Source organism: Thamnophis sirtalis, unplaced genomic scaffold (genome assembly GCF_051295495.1).
Source record: "Thamnophis sirtalis isolate CommonGarterSnake01/CBP01778 unplaced genomic scaffold, rThaSir2_p1.2 scaffold_7, whole genome shotgun sequence".
NCBI classification, from domain to species: domain Eukaryota; kingdom Metazoa; phylum Chordata; class Lepidosauria; order Squamata; family Natricidae; genus Thamnophis; species Thamnophis sirtalis.
Window position 1 is genome coordinate 29,482,219 of NW_028261387.1, and position 20,900 is coordinate 29,503,118.

Genomic DNA, 20,900 nt, shown 5'->3' on the forward strand with positions numbered 1-20,900 from the left:
TTTGTTCAACAGTCAATGGTATGAGGATCTGTCTGAAGAGTTCTGAATTCATTAACATTGTGAGCTTTCTTCTTCTTCTGGCTCTGAATATAAAAAAGCACTTGTTCTTTAGACAAGTGTACATGCACACATCCATGGAGCCTCATTGCTGAGCAAATGAAATGGACAAGAGGAAAAGAACCACTGTCATGAAAAGAAAAAGCTGAATTAAAATAATCATAATACAATAAAATAACATAAAGCAAGCCCAGCATCTGGAGGAAAAGAAAGCCAAAAGATCAAACCATCCAAATCTTTTGGGGAAGCATTTGTTAGACTTCATCTATAAAACCTGTGAAGGAGTATTGCAAAATGACAATATGTGAATAGCAATCATTTGCAAGGAACTAGGTTACAATCTATAAGCACCAATTTAGCAATAACTCCTACTGAGTCAATCAAACTTGTAAGTTAACATGCGTAGGATTTTGTGGTGTTTTTCTAGGCACCTCCAGTTAGTGGTTGAAGTTGTCCAATTGTCTCCTTTGATGCAAAAAGAAAAACCATAAACATCAATTTCAGAAATATCGTGTTACTGGCCCTTCTGCCAATAAAACGACATGTGGACTGTATTACCTTCCAAGAATCTTAAGATACTACTTCCTAGAAAAGCTACAACTGATGTTTCTGCATTATCCTTCCTGTCTTCCCCGAAGAAGAATCTGAACGGATAGACCCACCGATTTCTTAAACAAAACTCTAAGACATTCTAGATTATTCATAGAATTTCATGTTGTGTAAAAACATTTGATTGATTTAATAAGATTATTGAAATTTTAATTAACTTCAGTTTAGCAATCATGAGACACAAATTAAGATTTAGGCCAAAGCTAGACATTAAAAACTAATTTTGAGTTTTGCTAATGAAATACTAGAAATTCTCATTCTCTGTGAGGAATAGAATGGAATTTTCTACACTCATAAATGAATGGTTTCTTGATTTTCTAGATGAAGTAATTACTAGTAACGCCAGATTCCATTGTACCGTAAACTAGTATATATATTCCCAGTGACATCCAAGTAGAAGAAAAAGGAGCAAAGCATACATAAAACATATAAAAACTGGTCCAATTTGTTTTGTCACGTACTTACCTAAACAAACTATGACATGCTTCTGCATTTCAGCTCAGCCTATTTATAAAAACAGTAGACTAGGAGAAGTGGAAAAAGGAACTTAGCTGGATTTAGGGGTTATTTTTCTAAACATTTGCTCCAGTAAGCAGGCAGTCTTTCAAAACTGCATGGCTCCATTGAGATCTTAAACTGCACAGCAAAAAAATTATTAAAACAAGCTTTCTTTTACCAAGTTCTAGATCTTTGCAGTCAATCAGTGGAAAAGATGGAATGAGAATGAAAACAGTATTTACCGGGGGTGGGGAGGGGATATCTGGATACTATAAATGGATGCTCCTTAAAGTTAAGGTCATTTGAAGCAAAATGAAAATATCAGGCTTTCAAAAAACATATGTGCACAATGGCTTACAGCCCAGGCTTTCATGGCTACGGCTCTGTGTTAAATACCAGATACCGGGTCAAGTTGCTAAAGATTATGATTGAGAGGCAAGCCATGCAATAAGATTTTGAAACAATTTGAAATTCAAGCTCTTATGGCTAAAGCAAATGTTTTCTTCTAGTGAAAGAGAGTTGCATAATAGGGAATAATTATGATTAAAAAAATACTCTTCCAGAGCAATCTAGAAACCCTCCTTGTGCTAGCAGAAACCTGGTTTTTAAGAAGGCCCCCAAACATAATGGTCTAGTTTTAAAAATGAAGATATGAATAAAAAGTAGGCTTTTGACAAATGGTTGTATCTAATTCCTGTGCTATTAGTGAGTGACACTTATGTCATTCCTCAGCCTGCAGAAGCTATTACTAATATTACTTTTACCGTTCATTGCCAACAAGAGAAAAGAGCTTTTCACATTGTGTCGTTTTGTTGGATCAAGTATATATGAAGCACAGATGGCTTCCTCACCCTATGGAGCTTCACATGAATTCAGAGTGTGTAAGAGATTTCATGAAAACTCAGTTCTCTCTCCCTCTCTCTCTCTCTCTCTCTCCCTCTTTCTCTCTCCCTCCCTCCCTTTCTCCCTCACTTCCTTCGTGTGTGTGTGTGTGTGTGTGTGTGTGTGTGTGTGTGCGTGCGTGCGTGTGTGTGTGTGTGTTTAGTGTCTGGACAGGCAGTGTGGAAAATCTTTTAAGAGTCACACCCAAACTGACACTCTAGGTCCCTTCCAACTCTATGATTCTATCAATTCCTTAAGTCTTGCTTATAGAAAGCAATACTTCCCTTGAAAATGTAATAGGATGGTGCACAGCAGCGCGGTCCACTTGCAAGAGATTGAGTGAGTATAGTGGAGTCCATAGCTATTTGAACATTTAGCATTGAATGAGGCATGAAGGCAGCTTCATAAAAGCAAATTATTCCTAACCATATCATAAATACCTTTACTCATTTTTTTAAATTTTAGCTATGCATAAATCTATAATGAGAAAAATACCAAGACAATTAAGAACCAAAGAAAAAGAAAAAAATAAATTACATAAAGAAGGTTAAGTGGAGTCCTTCAACAACCAAACAGTGAATAAAATAATGAATGCAAGGAAATAAGAAATGAACAATAGCAATTGGTAAAATGAAATTGGTTGTATATTTCAAATTGCATTTATTAATATTTTAGTATGCTTCATTTTGTTTTGTTAATATTAGTATGTTGATAAAAATGTTATAAGCATCCAGAAAATTGTAGCTCTGGTTTAAGCCCAGACTATCAGGAATTGTGGCAGTAATGAAAGATATATAAAAATAAAAAATGGATTCTCCGTAAATTTACCAATCTCCCTTAATTATTTATTTCTGGATTTTAATTGCTGATACATGAAATCTAGCAAAGTTACATGCAATCAATGGTTCCTTATTTGAAAGGGGGAGAAAACAAGGAGAAAAATTTAATTATGACCTGTAAACAAATCTCTCTCTCTCCCTCTCTCTCCCTCATCCCTCTATCCATCCCTCCCTCTCTCTGTCACTCCTATTATAAATTCTATGATCTCTCTCTCTCTCTCTCTCTCTCTCTCTCTCTCTCTCTCTCTCTCTCTCTCTCTCTCTCTCTCTCACACACACACACACACACACACACACACACACACACACACACACACACACACACACAGAGCTACTTCCATGGCATGGATTTCATTTTTAGGATATGTGTCTAGTCCATGAAAATTTATACCATAAGCAGGCTTATTTTCAAACACTAGAAAACATTCTTTTTTGAGATGACAGATTCTTTTTTGAGATGACAGAATAAAACAATGACAATATGCCTTCATGTTGTATGAAACTCTTGCAGGTGCCCATGAAGCATCATCAAAAGAGCAGTGTGCAGATATACAAGCTTGTTTTGACATCTGCATATTGCCTCTAGAATACATATGTCAGCAAGAATCCATGGATGACAACAAGCTGTTAAAAGTAATCGTCTTAATCGCAATCCCCAAATTTGAAGAATTGGAAAGTAGACTCAAATCTTTCTTGATATGCATGCATATAACCCTGCTTTTTCCTGGCCTTTATTATAAAAAAAGCTATTAAGTAGCTTTAATGAAAGAAGCAAATGAGAAAGACCACCTGAAATTTAGAGTTCACAAACGCAATTGTATGTATAGTTTTCTCAAGACATCTCTTTGGTTTTGTGTTTCTTGGTGAATGAAACCAGCCATTTGTAAGATCTACTGACTTCCCCATCTTCAACATCGGTCAACTCTACCAGGTAAAGTAGAGGCAAGGGAAGGAAAACTAAACCCAAAACTACACCATGTAAGAACAGAGAATGCAGGAAAGAAGCATTTTCTTTCACCTTATGAAGGAAAAGAAAGTGGATATTGGGAGCAGCTGTGGCAGATAGGATTGTCACATGAAAGATCATAGTAGTTACACAAGATGGATAAGGTATATTGTGCTATTAAGATCTTTGGCAAATTTGGCACTGGTGGCCATGCCTGTAGACAGCTCAGTGTCTCACAGAGAATTGTAGCAAGAACAGACAAAACTTGTGGTCTTGCAATAAATAGCAATAACGATCCAGATTAGTGTGGGATTAATACGTGGTTTAGTATAGGTCTCCCAGTGCCCATAGGTGACTAGGTTCGTCCAACAAAATATGAATGAAAAGTGTTAGATTGAGGTTCCCATCAAGTCCTGTGAATATGTTGAGTGGAATAATAGAAGTAGATCAGATTACCAGGTTGTGAAAGGCTAGTAATTATCATATAATGGGTACTGTTTTTCTTCATTTTTCTGAGGAGGGAGGAAACCATCTTGCTGTTGGTAAAAGGATGATTTCTCCAGAAAGGTTTAGAATATGCTTCTTACTGTGGTTCAGTTCACAAGCATTACAGTTTATTGTGTTGAATAAAACCTAAATGTGTGTGTCATAAAGTTTGGGAATGGTTCTGTGTAAGGCATAGATATTGTCGTGTGTAACTTGGATTTTCATTCAAGCTACTCCCCCCGCCCTTCACCTTTAGGAAAACTTTGCTTCCTATTTTGTGGGAATGAGATATTTTAGTGGTGAAGGAAAAGAATGAGTTTGGTCAGGATTCTCTGTGTTTCAATGACAATAGCGTCTAATTAAATCCAGTCATACGACTTTCTTAAATCACAGATAATTGTGGACTGTCTGAATATTTTATGATTGAGCCAGTGGCACTGAAAATAAATTCTAAACTTATTTGTTTAACCATCCTATCACCTTAAAAGGGGCAGTTGCTATTGCTTTTTAACTAGGTATTATTATATTATCCTATAACTATCTCTATTATGTGGGTTCAAAACATCCTTGACTATAATTTTTGAAAGAAGGGATCAGTTACTTCTGATTCTCATGCTATTGCCATATTGCAGTTTTCATTGTCTCTTATTACTGCCCATCTTGTTTATACTGGTAGAAACAAGAGTTAACCCACTCTTATTGATTAATCTGGTTATCAATATGGGTTTTTTCTCATGTTGTAAGTGATGGTACAATTCCACTCTATGTACTGGATTCAATAGGTTTATATTTGAGAAGACATATAAGGGATTGCACTGTTATACTTTTAATGTATGAATACTTTTTTATATGTGTGTAATTAAGTAGAATCCTTTTATGAAGTCTATGAAGGATTCCTGAATACCTCATTCATTTTGCTCAGTAATAACTGAAATACTTGCAGTTTCTTTTCTTGGAATCTTGGATTTGGCAGTTTGAATAACCACACTACATTCTTTTGGTTTTGATTATCTTTAACAGGTCTTTGTCCTGTCAAGTTAGAGCAGCTGAAGAGGTAGGTGTGGCTGCAACTGAGAAATTTAACAAAGGTGTGTTGTATATTCAGTTGGCCCAAAGCAAATTGTGTGGATGGATATTAATCTGGTTTCTGGCTATACAGTATCTATAATTATGGTGCCCAATCTATGCTGAAGCAATTATTTACAAAGTTTACAAAGTCAACGTAAGATAAGATAATTTTCAAGCAATCAAAATAATTAGAATACTCCTTTATTATAATAATATGATACACGAATAGTTCTCTCTACATTTTTCAACAGGATACAAGGAGGAATGACTTCTGGGGAAGAAATGAAGAACTGAACATGGCTCTGCTAAAAATTGAGCCAAAGATTGCAGTGGAATGAGGAACCAGCAAGTGGACCAGCTCTTCATAATTCCTCTCCAAACAAGGAGAGGATTTGAGATTGCCCACAAGTACTCCATACAGTTGCTTCTAATAAGAAGATCTCAGAACAGAGGTCTCTGGCAGGTTTAATGCTCTGGGAGTCTAAGAAAAACTCTTTCCATTCAAACGGCAGTCAGTATCTTTTGAAAAGACACTGGGTTCTCATACTTCCCTAATCATTTTCAGAAATTGCTTTCAGCTATTAGGAACTTTTGGGTTCGTACATTTTATAGCACTAGGCAAGTTTTATTCAATCCTTAGTGAAAGATGTTTTTTAAAAAAGTTTAAGGTCATTTTGGAATAAACAGAAAAATGGTGATTAGACTTTTGGGTTCAGATAGATTTGAAATAAGATTTTGTAATTCATTATAAGAATTCTTTCTGTGGAAAAATGCTTTTGTTTTAAATTCTTAAGAAGAAACTATGATGGAATGGGACTTAGAAGATTGGACGCTAGAGGGAATCATAAGAAACTAAAGATCAAAATTAAAGGTGAGGAACACTTAAATCTGACTTATTAATTAATTTATTTTATTTACATTTTACATTCCTTAACTACCCATCTCCCACAGAGAGATGGATCATAATACAGAATGAAGCAAAATATCTTAACTCTGAATACATTGAAGGTTATTTTGGAACAATGTACCAGACATTAATTTAAAAAAATGTTTGCTTGATAGACCAACTGTGTTTAAAAGATGTTATGGAAGAGGAACAAGTTTTACAGGACAAGACTGAGACTTATCTGAAATTGGATTTAAAAATGACAGGCTGTAAGAATGATATAGAAAAATATGCTATACTGGATATACAAATGAAACTACCTGATGTGTTAATAATTAAAAGGGTTATACAAAGAACAAACTAGAAAAGTGATCCCAAAAGGTAACTATATTGTGCTTTAAAAACTTGTTATAGTTTTGAATTTTTTTGTGATAAGGATCAAAGAGAAAATGAAGAGATATTATATTATATGACATTATTTAAAAATATTAAAGATTTAGATTGTTGAAAGTAAAAGGAAGGAAAGTTGGTTTATTTGATTAAGTTTATATGTATAGTATATTGTTGGTTCTGGTAATCCTTAATGGGTTTTTGCTGACAAGAACTGAATGATGAGGCCTTAAGAATTTGTTTATAGATAAAGAAATGGTATATACTGTAGAACAAGTATGCCATATTTGTTGTATTTTAAGAAGTAATTAAATTACTACAATTGTTTATACAATTGTAGGAGAATATATATATATATTGTTATATTTATGCTGATAAATAAATAAATAAATAAATAAATATTGATTTTCTTTTGTATATTCTTACTTTTTCTTTCTTTCCTATTTTTCTTTTCTTTCTATTTCTATTTTCCATTCTATTCTTTTATTTTATGTTGTTTGCATTAGTTTTTAAAAAAATCTTTTTAAATTGTAATTCTTAATTAAAAATACTACTTAAAAGGAAGAGAAGGAAGTATGACTTTTAACATTTCCTGTGACTTCCTGCAGTTCTTATAACTTTTTCAAATCTCTTCTGGAGAATTGGGACCCTCTCTGGAGTAGAAATGGAAGAAGACCAATAAAGGAGAATATTTGTAGTTCATGAGAGGTCCTGAGCTTGCTTGGCTTTTTTATTTTTTTGCAGATGTTTCATTATCCAAACTAGATAACATCTTCACTGTTAGTCTTATCACTCACTGATAATGTTACCTAGTTTGGGTAATAAATTCAATTAAATAATAAATAATAAATAATAAATAATAAATAATAAATAATAAATAATAAATAATAAATAATAAATAATAAATAATAAATAATAAATAATAAATAATAAATAATAAATAATAAATAATAAATAATAAATAATAAATAATAAATAATAAATAATAAATAATAAATAATAGATAATAGATAATAGATAATAGATAAATGATAAATGATAAATGATAAATGATAAATGATAAATGATAAATGATAAATGATAAATGATAAATGATAAATGATAAATGATAAATGATAAATGATAAATGATAAATGATAAATGATAAATGATAAATGATAAATGATAAATGATAAATGATACATATATACATACATACTTGAGAGACCGCCTTCTGCCAATTACCTCCCTACGACCTATAAGATCTCATAGATTAGGCCTCCTCCGCATCCCATCGGCCAGCCAGTGTCGGCTGGCAACTACAAGGAGGAGGGCCTTCTCAGCAGTAGCCCCGACCCTTTGGAACGAGCTCCCCGTGGAGATTCGTACCCTCTCCACCGTCCAGGCCTTCCGCATAGCCTTGAAGAACTGGCTCGCCCGTCAGGCCTGGGGATAAGAATCGCTACCCCGCCCGAATGATGAATGGATGTTGCTTACTATTTTATTATATGTTGTTGTCTTAATGTTGTATTCCCCTCTCCCCTGGTTTTCTGTGAGCCGCCCTGAGTCCCCTCAGGGAAAAGGGCGGCCTACAAATGCTAATAAACCTAAACCTAAACCTAAACCTAAACATACATACATACATACATACATACATAATAAAACATCTGCAAGAAACAAACAAGCTCAGAAAACATCAAGGACCCCCTCAGTTGAGGATGAGTTAGAGTGGAAAAGCTAAACACCAAAAATCAGGTCCCTCCTTCTTTGTTTCATGATGGATGACATTAATCTCCCAGACCCAGATTACTTGGATCCCCTCCAATGTTATAACCTAAGCAATAGCCAAGCACCCTATTTATTTTCAATGTATTAGTTATGCTTCCTGCTTAAAACTATTTATTTCATAAATATTGTAAGAGAGGAGTGATGTCAATGTTTAACTTTGATGAATTTAAAAAAAAGTTAACTCTAGCTCTTACTCACTATTTGGACCTATATTTCAATTAGGAGAAGATTGTTTGTACAGAGGGAAGCATGTTCCAGCTCACATTATTAATGTCTTGCGCTGTTCAATATTTTTCTTTAAGGTTTGAGAGATAGTATGCATGCTTAGAATATGGAGTGGGAAGAAGAACAAAAAACCATTGAGACAATTCACTCTCTGAATATCCTTATTTTAGAATAGGGATGTCAAACTGGTGGCCCGCGAGCCAGATGTGTCACGTGCAGGCCATACCCACTCCCTCTCCGTGAATGGGAAAAACATCATGAACATCGCATGACAGCAACGTGACACTGAAGTTGACACCCCTTTGTGTTTTAGAACATTTATATACAGTTATATTGATTTTAAAGGATTTGTCTATGTATGCATGCGCTCTACATGGGGCTGCCCCTGAAAAGTGTTCGGAGACTACAATTAGTCCAGAATGCAGCCGCGCAAGCGATACTGGGTGTACCAAGATGCACCCATGTTACACCTATCCTCCGCCAGCTGCACTGGCTCCCTATCGGTCTCCGAACACGATTCAAGGTGCTGGTTAGTACCTTTAAAGCCCTACATGGCCTAGGACTCGGATATCTGCAAGACCGTCTTCTGCCGCATACCTTCCAATGGCCGATAAGATCACACAGGGTGGGCCTTCTCCAGGTGCCGTCAGCCAGATAATGTCAGCTGGCGGCTCCCCGGGGGAGGGCCTTCTCTGTAGCCACTCTGACCCTATGGAATGAACTGCCCCCAGAGATCCAGACCCTACCCACTCTCATGGCCTTCCTATCAAAACCTGGCTTTTCCGGCAGGCCTGGGGCTGTTGACCTCATGACTGAGGTCCAGTCCCGACCAGAGTAGACGTATGATGTGGTTTTTTAAACTGTTTCCTCTGTTTTTATTTTTTTTATTTTTTTGAAGTTTGTTTCTGTAAGACGCCAAGAGTCCTTTGGGATTGGGCGGCCTATAAATTTATTCAATTCAATTCAATTCAATATTCAATAACCAGTATTTTAATTTACTCTCAGAACTAAAATGCTACTGGTTGATTATCTAATTTCATAAAAACTTTAATGCTTTAAAAATCACATTGAAACTACTTCTCTGTATTTATTAAAAATACTTCTCTGAAAGTATTTAACAAAAATATAAATCTTGGAACAGTAGAATACAGCAAACAAACTGAGTGACCTATTATGTCAGAATCGGAATTAGAACCCACTTTCTAGAAAATTTGAGTTAGCCAGCAGAAATTCATGATTTGACACATACATGCACAAGTAAAATCATCTCTTATTTGCAGAAACTGGTTATGGCTATTATGAGAGGTGTTGTGACTCAGCAGCAGTCTTCTGTGAGTCTTTTTGGGATGCAAGATTAATTATGCAGCTGGGGCTCGTTAGGGGCATGCTGTCAGACCTCGAGTGTCACGGACAGAGATGGACAGACGACGTGCTGAGGGATTGTGCTTCTACTGTGGGGATCTTGGACACCTGGCAGGGAGCTGCCCCAAGAAGAACAGAAGGGTTGCACGGAGTGCAGGCATCCCTCAGCAACGCACTATCATGTCGGACAACCAGCACGTTGGTGCGGCTGTGATACTCCGTTTGCACACGATAGCGTGCGTTCGGGGTGTGTGGAGTCCCAGGGCGGATGCCCTGCCGAGTAAAGTAGAGAACTCTGATCCTGCAAACTTGCTTCCACCTCGGACTGTTCTACCCATTGCAGCCTGCACTGCCGTTTGCATCCCGTCAGCATGCAGTCTCTGATACGGGATGCGCAGCGGGGTGATGACTGGGTGGACGACAAAAGGTGGAAATGGGGCTAGCATCCCCATGGACTTTGGAAGGGGATCTTTTGAAGTGTCGGGGCCAGTGCTATGTTCCCGCAGGGCACATCCGTCGATGGGTGCTCATGCAGATTCATTGCGCATCTGCGTCAAGACATTGGGGGTTTGTTCAGATGTTGCGCCTGGCCTCCCGTCAATTTTGGTGGCCCCATCTGAAAAATGACATGCAGAGGTGTGTGAAGTCATGTGCCCAGTGTCATTGGGTCAGGTCTACAAGGAGAACTCCGCTGAGATTCCAGCCTTTGTCGACTCCGGGCCCCGTAGCACTGGACTTTGTCTTTAGGTTCCCAGTGGGGTACCAGTGTCTTGGACCATGTTCTGGGGAGGCCGTTACCAACCCTTCTGGGCTGCACCCCGATCATCGAAACTGGGGGAAGGGCTCTGCGGGAGGGGATTGCATGGTGGCTTGGCAGGAGTCGGTAGAGCTGCTGTCAACCTCTGACGGAAGGGGGGTTGGTGGGTCGGCCTTGCAGAGGGTGGAGGACCTTGGACAGGGTGTTAAGGCTCGGCCAAAGCTGGTAGAGGTGCCATCAACCTCCGATGGTAGGGGGCCTGGTGGGTCAGCCTTGCAGAGGGTGGAGGACCCTGGACAGGGTGTTAAGGCTCGGCCAAAGCTGGTAGAGGTGCCATCAACCTCCGACAGTAGGGGGGTTGGTGGGTCGGCCTTGCAGAGGGTGGAGGACCCTGGTCAACGCTGTGAAGGGCGGAAGGAAACATGGTGGCCACCGGATACCTAAGGAGTTCCGATTCAAGGGGGCTATGCCTCCAGAGATTTGGGATTCATGAAAAAGGCACCATGGGTGCAGGTCATCTTGTGGACACATCATTCCAACCGCATCCAGACCATCAGAACCCAGGGAAAGGGCCCTGCGGTGGGGGATATAGTTGTGACTCAGCAGCAGTCTTCTGTGAGTCTTTTCAGGACACAAGATTAATTATGCAGCTGGGGCTCATTAGGGGCATATTCTGGGGATAAAAGGACGGACGGTGTCACACCCTAGTTGCAGGAGTCAATGTTCCTTGGTTCGTTCAACATTGATTGATCAGCAGTCGTGGTTTATGTAAGATACACTTGGAGAAGTGCTTTGTTTTCTGTAACTCTGGTTCAAGGATACACTTGGAGAAGTGCATTGCATTGTAAGAGTTTTTGTTTGGTATTTTGTTATCTGGTCAGAGACTGTATTCATGTTATTTTTGGGCTCGCAGCCAGTTTGAGCCGAGAACTGATAAAGAGAGTTCCTTTTAAGTTGTTTGCCTGTCGTCTGTTTAACGAGCAGAGAAGGGGGAACAGAACAGAGAGGCAAGTCAGAAAATGTTGTCTAATACTTAGGATTGCCAAATACAAAGACTTCACGTTCAGAAATATCATTTTTATTTTATTTTTTAAAGTGGGGAAAGACCATAGATTTTTTTTTTGCTTTGATGAATGGAAATTGCACTGGTTTTTATTAACCAATAGATAAGAAATTATTAGATTATGACCCAGCAGTTTTGTAATGGATAATTTAAGGTGTAATGAGTGCAACAATATAAAAATAATAAAATGTGGTAAAACGTTGCAAAATTGGACAGATGCCCAATTATCATGAGAACTGAGTTACCATTTATTGAATTGGGGTTCCCATTTCTCTAAACAGTCTTATGATATCACCACATGTGTTGTATACTACTCAAACAGACCCAAATTATTCCACTGGTTAATATTCTTTGGGTCTAGAATATAGACACAAAATATTATAGATATACTAGTTAATTAGGAAAACCAAAATACCAGAATTTTTCAAAAATGCATATGTAAAATCAGAGGTTCAGTCTGTTGACCCAGCTGTGACTTTCCTTTGAAATTCCTCATTTTATATAACACAGGCTAAGTGCAACATCCAAACTACGTGTATCAACAGTCTATGAAAGTCAAGCTATTTTATTTTCCTAGCTGTGTAAATCTTAGAAGAAGCAACTGAATATGCATATCAATGTCCCATGATTGTATTGGTTAATGCATGCTCTAGAATAAGAAACTTGAAGATAATACTTTACTTTCATAAAAGGATATTGTTTTACATTTTGACAGCTGTTCATTGTACTATTCATTTTATTTTCTTTTACAGGAAAAGGCAAGAAAGGGAAATCATCTAAAATCCTGATGATAGTTTATGTTAACAATGAAATAAATGAAGGCGTAATTTATCTGACATCTATTTTTTTACCATTTAATATATTTATACAATGCTGAAGTGCATCAAAGGGATTTACATAAAAAAAAGAAATAAAATAGATCATAAATTTTGTAAAGTAATATAAAATTGCACTAAGTACAGATAAAACATGTTCATTATAGTACAAATGAAGTGAGAAAATGTTCTGCTGAAGAGTTGGTTGAATTTAATATGCATCTCAAAGTTTTTTTTTTAAATTCTAAAATTCAATCAGTAATAATTTCTGATCATTATCCTATTATATTAAGCATAGACTGGCCTTTCTGCATATTTGCAATGGAATTCTCTTTTACAACAGTTGTTCATCAACATATTCAAGGAAGTATAATTTATTTCTACAAAAAAACCCTTCTCTGTTGGTGTTCTAGGGTCATTGGTTTTTAATAAAGTAAAGTCTATTTAAAAGGAAGAGTTTAGTAGTACATACAGTATGAAAAGCATAGGGGTTAAAAGTCTAATCAAAATCTCCTGAAATTTATTCAAAAACACCCATAACATATTAATAGGAACAAAGAGTAGATGGAATTGTTGATTTATCATTACTCTCTGCCTACCTCTGTCATCATTTTCATATACTTAACAATAACATCAAGGCACACAACCTTTAGTTCATGTATTGAAAGATAAAAAGATGGAAACATTAATGGAATTGCAGGAAGTTATTTGGAAATCATAAGGAGCTTTATTAAAAGGAGATAAAACAAATGTTTTCACAAAGTACAGTACATCTTAATGCTTGGAAAATACATCTGGAATCACTGGAAGTTGGGCAACACATAATTATCATCCCGATCCACATTTAAATCCTTAAAAATCAATTCAGTATATACTATAATCAGTATATACTATAATCAGTAGCCTATATTTTGTCTATTTCTCTTCAAATTCTCTGTATGTCTGACACAGAAAACCTGTAAATCAATTCATTGCTGAAGGAATAAATACTGATTCAATCAGAGATTTAGGAATATAAACATTTCTACGGTAAATATTAATGAATATAAGGAGTTCTATGTGTGATTCATAAATGAATGAATGTAACTTAAAGCTCTCTTCAGTGATATATTGATGGGAGATAGGTGTCTAGTATTTGAGGTATGTATCTGATTCCTGAAAAAATGAAATTTAGGAAAATTGTGACTGCTTCTGTGTTACTGGCTGCTGCTACACTGCTGGGCTGCTGCTGCAGTCAAGTAAATGTCATTTTCAATATTCCATGACAGTTTCCCAGCCAGTCTCACAATCCTTCATTCATTCCCTCACTTAGCTGCAGCCACTTCTTGTCTGTTGGAAAGGGAAGCAAATGAAAGGGGACGGGAGATTTCTGATGCTTCCTGCCAGATTCCCACATGGAAACTCAATGTGGAAACTGGCAAGAAGTTAGAAGTCGATCCTGCTCCCACCAACTGCCTTTTTGCTCACATCCTCTGGTCATTCTGTTTATCTGTTTCAGTAAGGAAATATCTCTGAAACAATGACCCAATAGCAGAGGTTTCTAGTCCTTCCTATGATGCTACTCTACTGCTGTAAAATTCTACACTGAAATCAGTTTATCCATTATTTCTGTAATCCCATGTAGACCCATTTTAAATTCATACATTCATTACAAAAATCTGGAAAGGATTAGAAAGAAAGCCAATTGATTCAGTTTTTCATTTTAAAAAGAACAGGTCTTTACAAAGGTCTGGTATGTAACAGAAACAAATAAACAAATACATGCATATATGATCATTTCTAATTTATGTAGCAGGAAGTCAGGGAACAGTGTCCTTGCGGTTACTTATATTGACTTATTTGAATACTTTATATTTAAATTAATAGTGTATTTAATTGCATGCTTAATTATTGCAAACATTCTCAATATTCTATTCTTTTCAGTGATAATGAATTTTTTTTATTTGAAAAGTAAAGAAAGGGAAGAGAGGACAGGGGATAGAAATTCCAACATGAATTCGTAAGAACGATCCATTATTTTCAATTAGTTCTGTTTTATTTTCAGTACTTTTTAAGGAGCGAGGAAGATTTGTTGGCCAAAGAAATAATGGATGAATCAGGATCTGGAGATTTTTTAGCCCACAGAAGAGGTCTTTAATTCACCTATTAGGTATGGTGACTTATCAGATGGCAATTCCGGACATAGCCAAAAGCACTAGTAGAACCAGAACTGTTTATTTTCTTCTTCTTGGTGGTCTGTGTCAGTTTATACCTGGCTTTGCATCTACAAAGATTGTGTTTTTAGGCAATATCTTTATTTTACCAAGTTCTAGTATTTCGCCACTACCATTTTCTGTGTTTCATCTTTGCCTTCCAGAGATTATACACAAGACTAACATTTTCACATACACCAGGAGGGAAAACGTTAAAATGTAACTCATCTTGTTTCAGCCATTAACTTTTTTTCTTTCTTCTTTTTGGCAGTATGTTGCCACAGGACATAACTTCATTTCAAATAAGCATTTTATCCTGGATCAATTCCCTCATCCTTGAACTAGACTTCAAACTAAGTTTTAGTTAACAGTGCCAAATACAAAACAAGCATGGCTTCTTGATTGGTTTTGGCTCAAGCAGTTGAGGAAAAAAGGGGGGAAAGTGAGACTGCTGATCTGTAAAAGATATATTTTATTTTATATATAATAGTGTTATATGGTACAGTTTGGTGGGTAGTGGGTTTTTTTATGTGTGTGTGGTTATATATCACTCAGAGTTGCACTGTTTGGGTTATGCGGCCTTTTAAATGTAATAAATTGATACATTTATTCATTATATATGACACGAGATTGGAAACTTTGCTAACATCATTTTTTCCTCATACAAGTAAGTTGTGCACGCACAAGTTCCTTACCTGTAGTTATCAAAGAAAATAATTGCTTATTCATGTAATAAAAAGGAATTAATGTGGAATCATGATAACTTCAGAATAAAACAAGTTAACTTATTTTGAAAATTACTGTGAGTGGCAATACATTGGAGCAGAGTGCGAAAGATATCAAAGTGTGCCAAGATGCAGTTTTAAGATGTGTTGTTCAAAAAGAATCAAAAGAAGAAAAGCGCCAAGGTACCTTTTATATTAAAGATAAAGAACTCCTACTAGCCTGAAAGAAGACACATTTGCTGTATTGGATCTTGCTTTTTGAAGTTTGTTTCAATCAAATCTCCTTTAAGGTACAAAGCAGCTTAATGCTTAGTAGCACACAGGTATAACGTCTTCTAACTCTTACACTTCTAAAGGACTTGAAAATTTGGAATGTCAGCATCATATGACACACAGTTTATTTGTAAATCTGCTCCACCGAATGTATTATGACTGCTTTCCTAGTAAGCATGTTTCTAAATAAATATACACAGTGGGATTTACCATGGAATACGTTTGCCTTAATCATTTCTAAAACAGGATTATTCCTGAATGAAGAATTGTTGATCAAGATGGGTTGAGTGAAATGGAAAGCTCTTCCTGATGGATCATATAATTTTGCAGAACCTTTAAAAAAATTGAAATAAAAAGGTTTCTTTACTCAATGCCTAACTGCAGCTTCCCAATGGAATAGATGGGTTTCCATTTTTTTCTATAAATATATTTATTTCCTTCACCCTTTCTTACCAGTGTATCCACAAATCAGGACTGCAACAGTCTGATAAATGAAAAGGCTAGATATAGTTGCCTGGAATGAACCAGTCTGAAATTTGAAAAGAAAAAAAGAGTTTTGACTACTGGCTTTTGGAAAGATCTATCCTTGTATCTGGGATGTGGTGGCTCAGTGGCTAAGATGCTGAGCTTGTTGATCAGAAAGTTTGGCAGTTTGGCAGTTCGAATCCCTAGTGCTGCATAACAGAGTGAGCTCCCATTACTTGTCCCAGTGTCTGCCAACCTAGCAGTTCGAAAGCATGTAAAAATGCAAGTAGAAAAATAGAAACCTCCTTTGGTGGGAAGGTAACAGTGTTCCGTGTGCCTTCGGTATTTAGTCATGCCAGCCACATGACCATGGAGACATCTTCAGGCAGCACTGGCTCTTTGGCTTTGAAACGGAGATGAGCACTGCTCTCTAGAGTCAGGAACGACTAACACATATGTGCGAGGGGAACCTTTACCTTACTCTTGTCTCTCAACCTAAGTCTAAAGAAGACTTCTCTGTTTTCTTCCCTACATGATTTTTTAAAATTTTTAGTGCAGATATAAAGCTAGAGTATTCCACTAACCTATTCTTAGCTCTTTCTTGTTCTTTTGCTTGGGAATGGCTGAAAAATACTAAGTGCTTTTAAGTTCAATCCACATATATTATTCTTCAACAATAGTTAAATAAATGCCTGCAGAATATTCCCTCCAAGCCCTCTTGCTTTATTTACATAAGCAAACACAAGAAGGCAGCTGCCACACAGATACCCCTCTGAAAATGGACCACATGCCAAGCACTTACTTTAGAAATATGAAAGCAAACATAATGTTATCATCACTAAACAGACATCTGCTCAAACACTTTTCAACAATCTCTGCTGTGTTTCATATGTTGTGTTTACTATATGCCTCTCTATGAAAACAAAGTGGAACGATGACCTATGCAGAATTACAATCAAGGAAATGACTGATGAGTGAGATTAGAAATAATTGATTTTCCAAGTATGGGGCACAAAAGGTACAAATGTCCACCTTTCCCTTTTTCCCTCAATGGGGGAAAGTCAGATGTCAATGTTCAGTATGTAGCCCACTACTGTGCATCTTTCTGTCTTATGTATTAGCATGAGGTATGAATTGAAACTGATTGTAGGTTTACCTATGTGTTGAAAGACCTTATGCTTCTTCCTACCCTTTGTCACCATTGGCTTTCAGATCAAGGATAAGAATTTCCAGTTAATACTACTGCTAATGCTGCTATATGAAGGTTGCTGAAAAACATTTCCCAATCCCAATGGTTGGATTGAAGCAATTTCAGTTCAATTATTGGATTTTTTTATCAGCATAATGGTTTTTTATCCTCCCCAATTTTAGAAAAGGAGACCGGAATATTGATATTTAACTCTGTAGTCAAATTAGGAAAACAATACATATAATCCTGCTGAGATATCACTGCTCATGAGCCTCTGACTGGGCTCACCAATACTGATTTTGACTCATTTGTCCATTCCTCTGGCTGTGTGCTTATAATATTTGTCTGCAGTAGCTGAGCCCAAGACTCAAACACAATCTTATTTCATGATGTTCTAGGAACTATTAACATTAGGTGATTAATTAGATTCAGCTGTTGCCATAAACTCATGACAAAGGTAGAGAAGGTTAGGCCATGAGTGTAGGAGAATGCTCCCTAAGATGTTTTCTGAATCTTGTCTTCATCTGACCTACAGTTCTAAAATTGCTAAAGTTCACTTATACCTCATCATGCATGAATATGATTCAGAAACTTTGTTTTCTCTCATTTCCAGTAATGTTGCTTCAATTTTATTATCATTTTCTACCTAGCTACCTTAAAGTCATCTGTATTGGTGTGCTCACCCTTAAGCAGCCACAATCCACTCTGTTACATAGGTAAATTCTAATACACTTCACTGATCATGACTTTTCAGTCTCAAGTGACCTCTAGGAATGGGATCAGACTGGTTCCTTATTAGCCACTTTGGCTGGTGGAAGCACCCCCTCCCCTCTGATCCCTGAACCATCCAACTGTCATTTAGGGCCACTATGCTCTGGGAAGAAGAAATCCAAATGAAACTTTCCATAGTATCAGCTCAGAGACCTAGATCAGGCCAAATACTAGTCAGTTGGCAGTCTGGCTACATCATAAAATGGGCCAGAAAGAGAGGACTCTTGCTATTCTCCCCCTACCTATCACCTGTTATTTCTTTGGACTATTTTGGAACATATGCTTATTGTTATTCAAGAAAAGTGCTAAATACCATGGGTATAACCTGATCCCCACCTCTTTCAGAACCTGTTATGTTGTCCTCTACTCAGGTTGATACGGTCTGTCAAGTTGGAGATTAGCCAGAGATAGATGAATTAAAGAACGTCTCTTCCCTTAACACCTGACATCCCTCCCAGTTTTATTCCTGAGGTTGGGAGAGAGATGGAAAGTGAACGGGAAAAGTTCTGACAAGCAGCTAAACCCATGGGACTAATTCTTTGTCAACCATCATTTGCACATAGCTATTTTGTTGTTAGTAGATAATTTTCTCATTGACTGGTGGTGTTGAGAAGGTGATGGTGTGGAACATATTGTCATTTGACTAATATACAATCCTTGCTCTTAACCAAATGGTAGAGATGTATTAGCCAAGAAAAGAGGGAATTAGAAAATGTGAACAGTAAAGTCTATGCTACTTTAGTATTCTCCTGGGACAAGATGAGGCAAGAGCACTTTAACTAAGTATGAGGGAAGAGAAGTAACGTGGCTGTGGTAGACAGAACTCCCCTGAACTTACAGACCATCTCCTGTTCAAGAAGAACCAGATCGTTGATTCTCACTGCCTCCAGACCGATATCTTCACTTGGGAATGAAGGGGACATAATAGGATTCACCCTTCCCCCAAAAAATACACAAAACAGGAAGGAGGGAGGGAGGGAGGGAGGGGGAGAGAGAGAGAGAGAGAGAGAGAGAGAGAGAGAGAGAGAGAGAGAGAGAGAGAGAGAGAGAGAGAGAGAGAGAGAGAGAGAGAGAGAGAGAGAGAGAGAGAGAGAGAACCTACCCCCAAAAGTGGTAAATTCACCACTTATCAGTTGAGGATGATAGCATATTAGAATTGCTAAAGGACCTCTCCATCTCAGTTATTTTCTATTTTATCATACCTGTGTATGTTTCTCTCTCTCTCTCTCTCTGTGTGTGTGTGTGTGTGTGTGTGTGAATGTGAGTGCATGCGTCCATGTACACACACAAAAACATACTGTATATTGAAAATACCATGCTTCAGAGGAATTTGGACCTTCTGGGAAATAATTCTGTGGAGGAAAAAAAATATTTCCATTCCTTTCAATCCACACCAAGTGGGAAGGATGTTGGACGCTTATGTGAACCAGCTGGCAGCAGTTTTAAACTATTTGTTGTTGTTCGTATGAATGTAAGTATGAAACAAGGACCGTATAATGCTTCATAAATAAACAGAGGCCTGCTAGTCTTTCCTTGGGATTGCTGGGTCCTTTTATTCCTCCTTCTAACCACAGACATGTGTGGAGTTTGCCAAATTGTGAATATAATATGATCTGAAAATTTCAACCTAAAGAAACCTCTTTCTTCTTTCTTGGCCACAATGATAAACAGCACTTTGGCCAAATTGTGACATGTTGGGCATGACACATGATTTCATTTCAAAATAAAACAATACCAAAGCAAGTTCACAATTCTGACATTGACAAACATAGGTAAATATGACATCTGGCTGTAGCCTTTAGATGTGATACGGATGCAAGTTCTGACAGTCAATGACAGATCAAAGGCAAGTTTGGAAGGATGTGGAATTCTTGGAATTTTATTACTGCTTATAAGGCATTTACTGTAGTTCCATATACATTATAAGAGCAGAGGATTTATAAAATGCCCCAGCCTGGCTATATATCACTGGGAGTTCTGGATTTTTAAAGGGAAATGAAGCTACATACTGATGAAGGTCTTTATTGGAATGCAGGGGGGGGGGGAAACCTTAAGTATATTCAGAGTAATATTAAACAGGATTCCATAATGGAAAAGCTAATAGCAATAGCAATAGCAGTAGACTTATATACCGCTTCATAGGCCTTTCAGGCCTCTCTAAGCGGTTTACAGAGAGTCAGCATATTGCCCCCAACAATCTGGGTCCTCATTTTACCCACCTCGGAAGGATGGAAGGCTGAGTCAACCCTGAGCCGGTGAGATTTGAACCGCTGACCTGCTGATCTAGCAGTAGCCTGCAGTGCTGCATTTAACCACTGCGCCACCTTGGCTCTTAATAAGAAATGGAAATCAAATTGGATGGATGTTCCTATATAAAAAAAAAGGATGTTAAAACAACAATTCCAAAAAAGATACCTGGAATGCACAGAAACCTTGAGTGAAGATATGCAACTTTTAAAAAAAGATATGGGAGGGAGAAAAAGGCACAGTTCACCAAGGAAAAATAGATAACCAGTGTAGAGAGAATGTCTACAAATCTGGTGCCAGGAGAATGTACTGATGTAATAATAAAAGGTAAAAGTTCCCCTCGCACATATGTGCTAGTCATTCCTGACTCTGGGGAGTGGTGCTCATC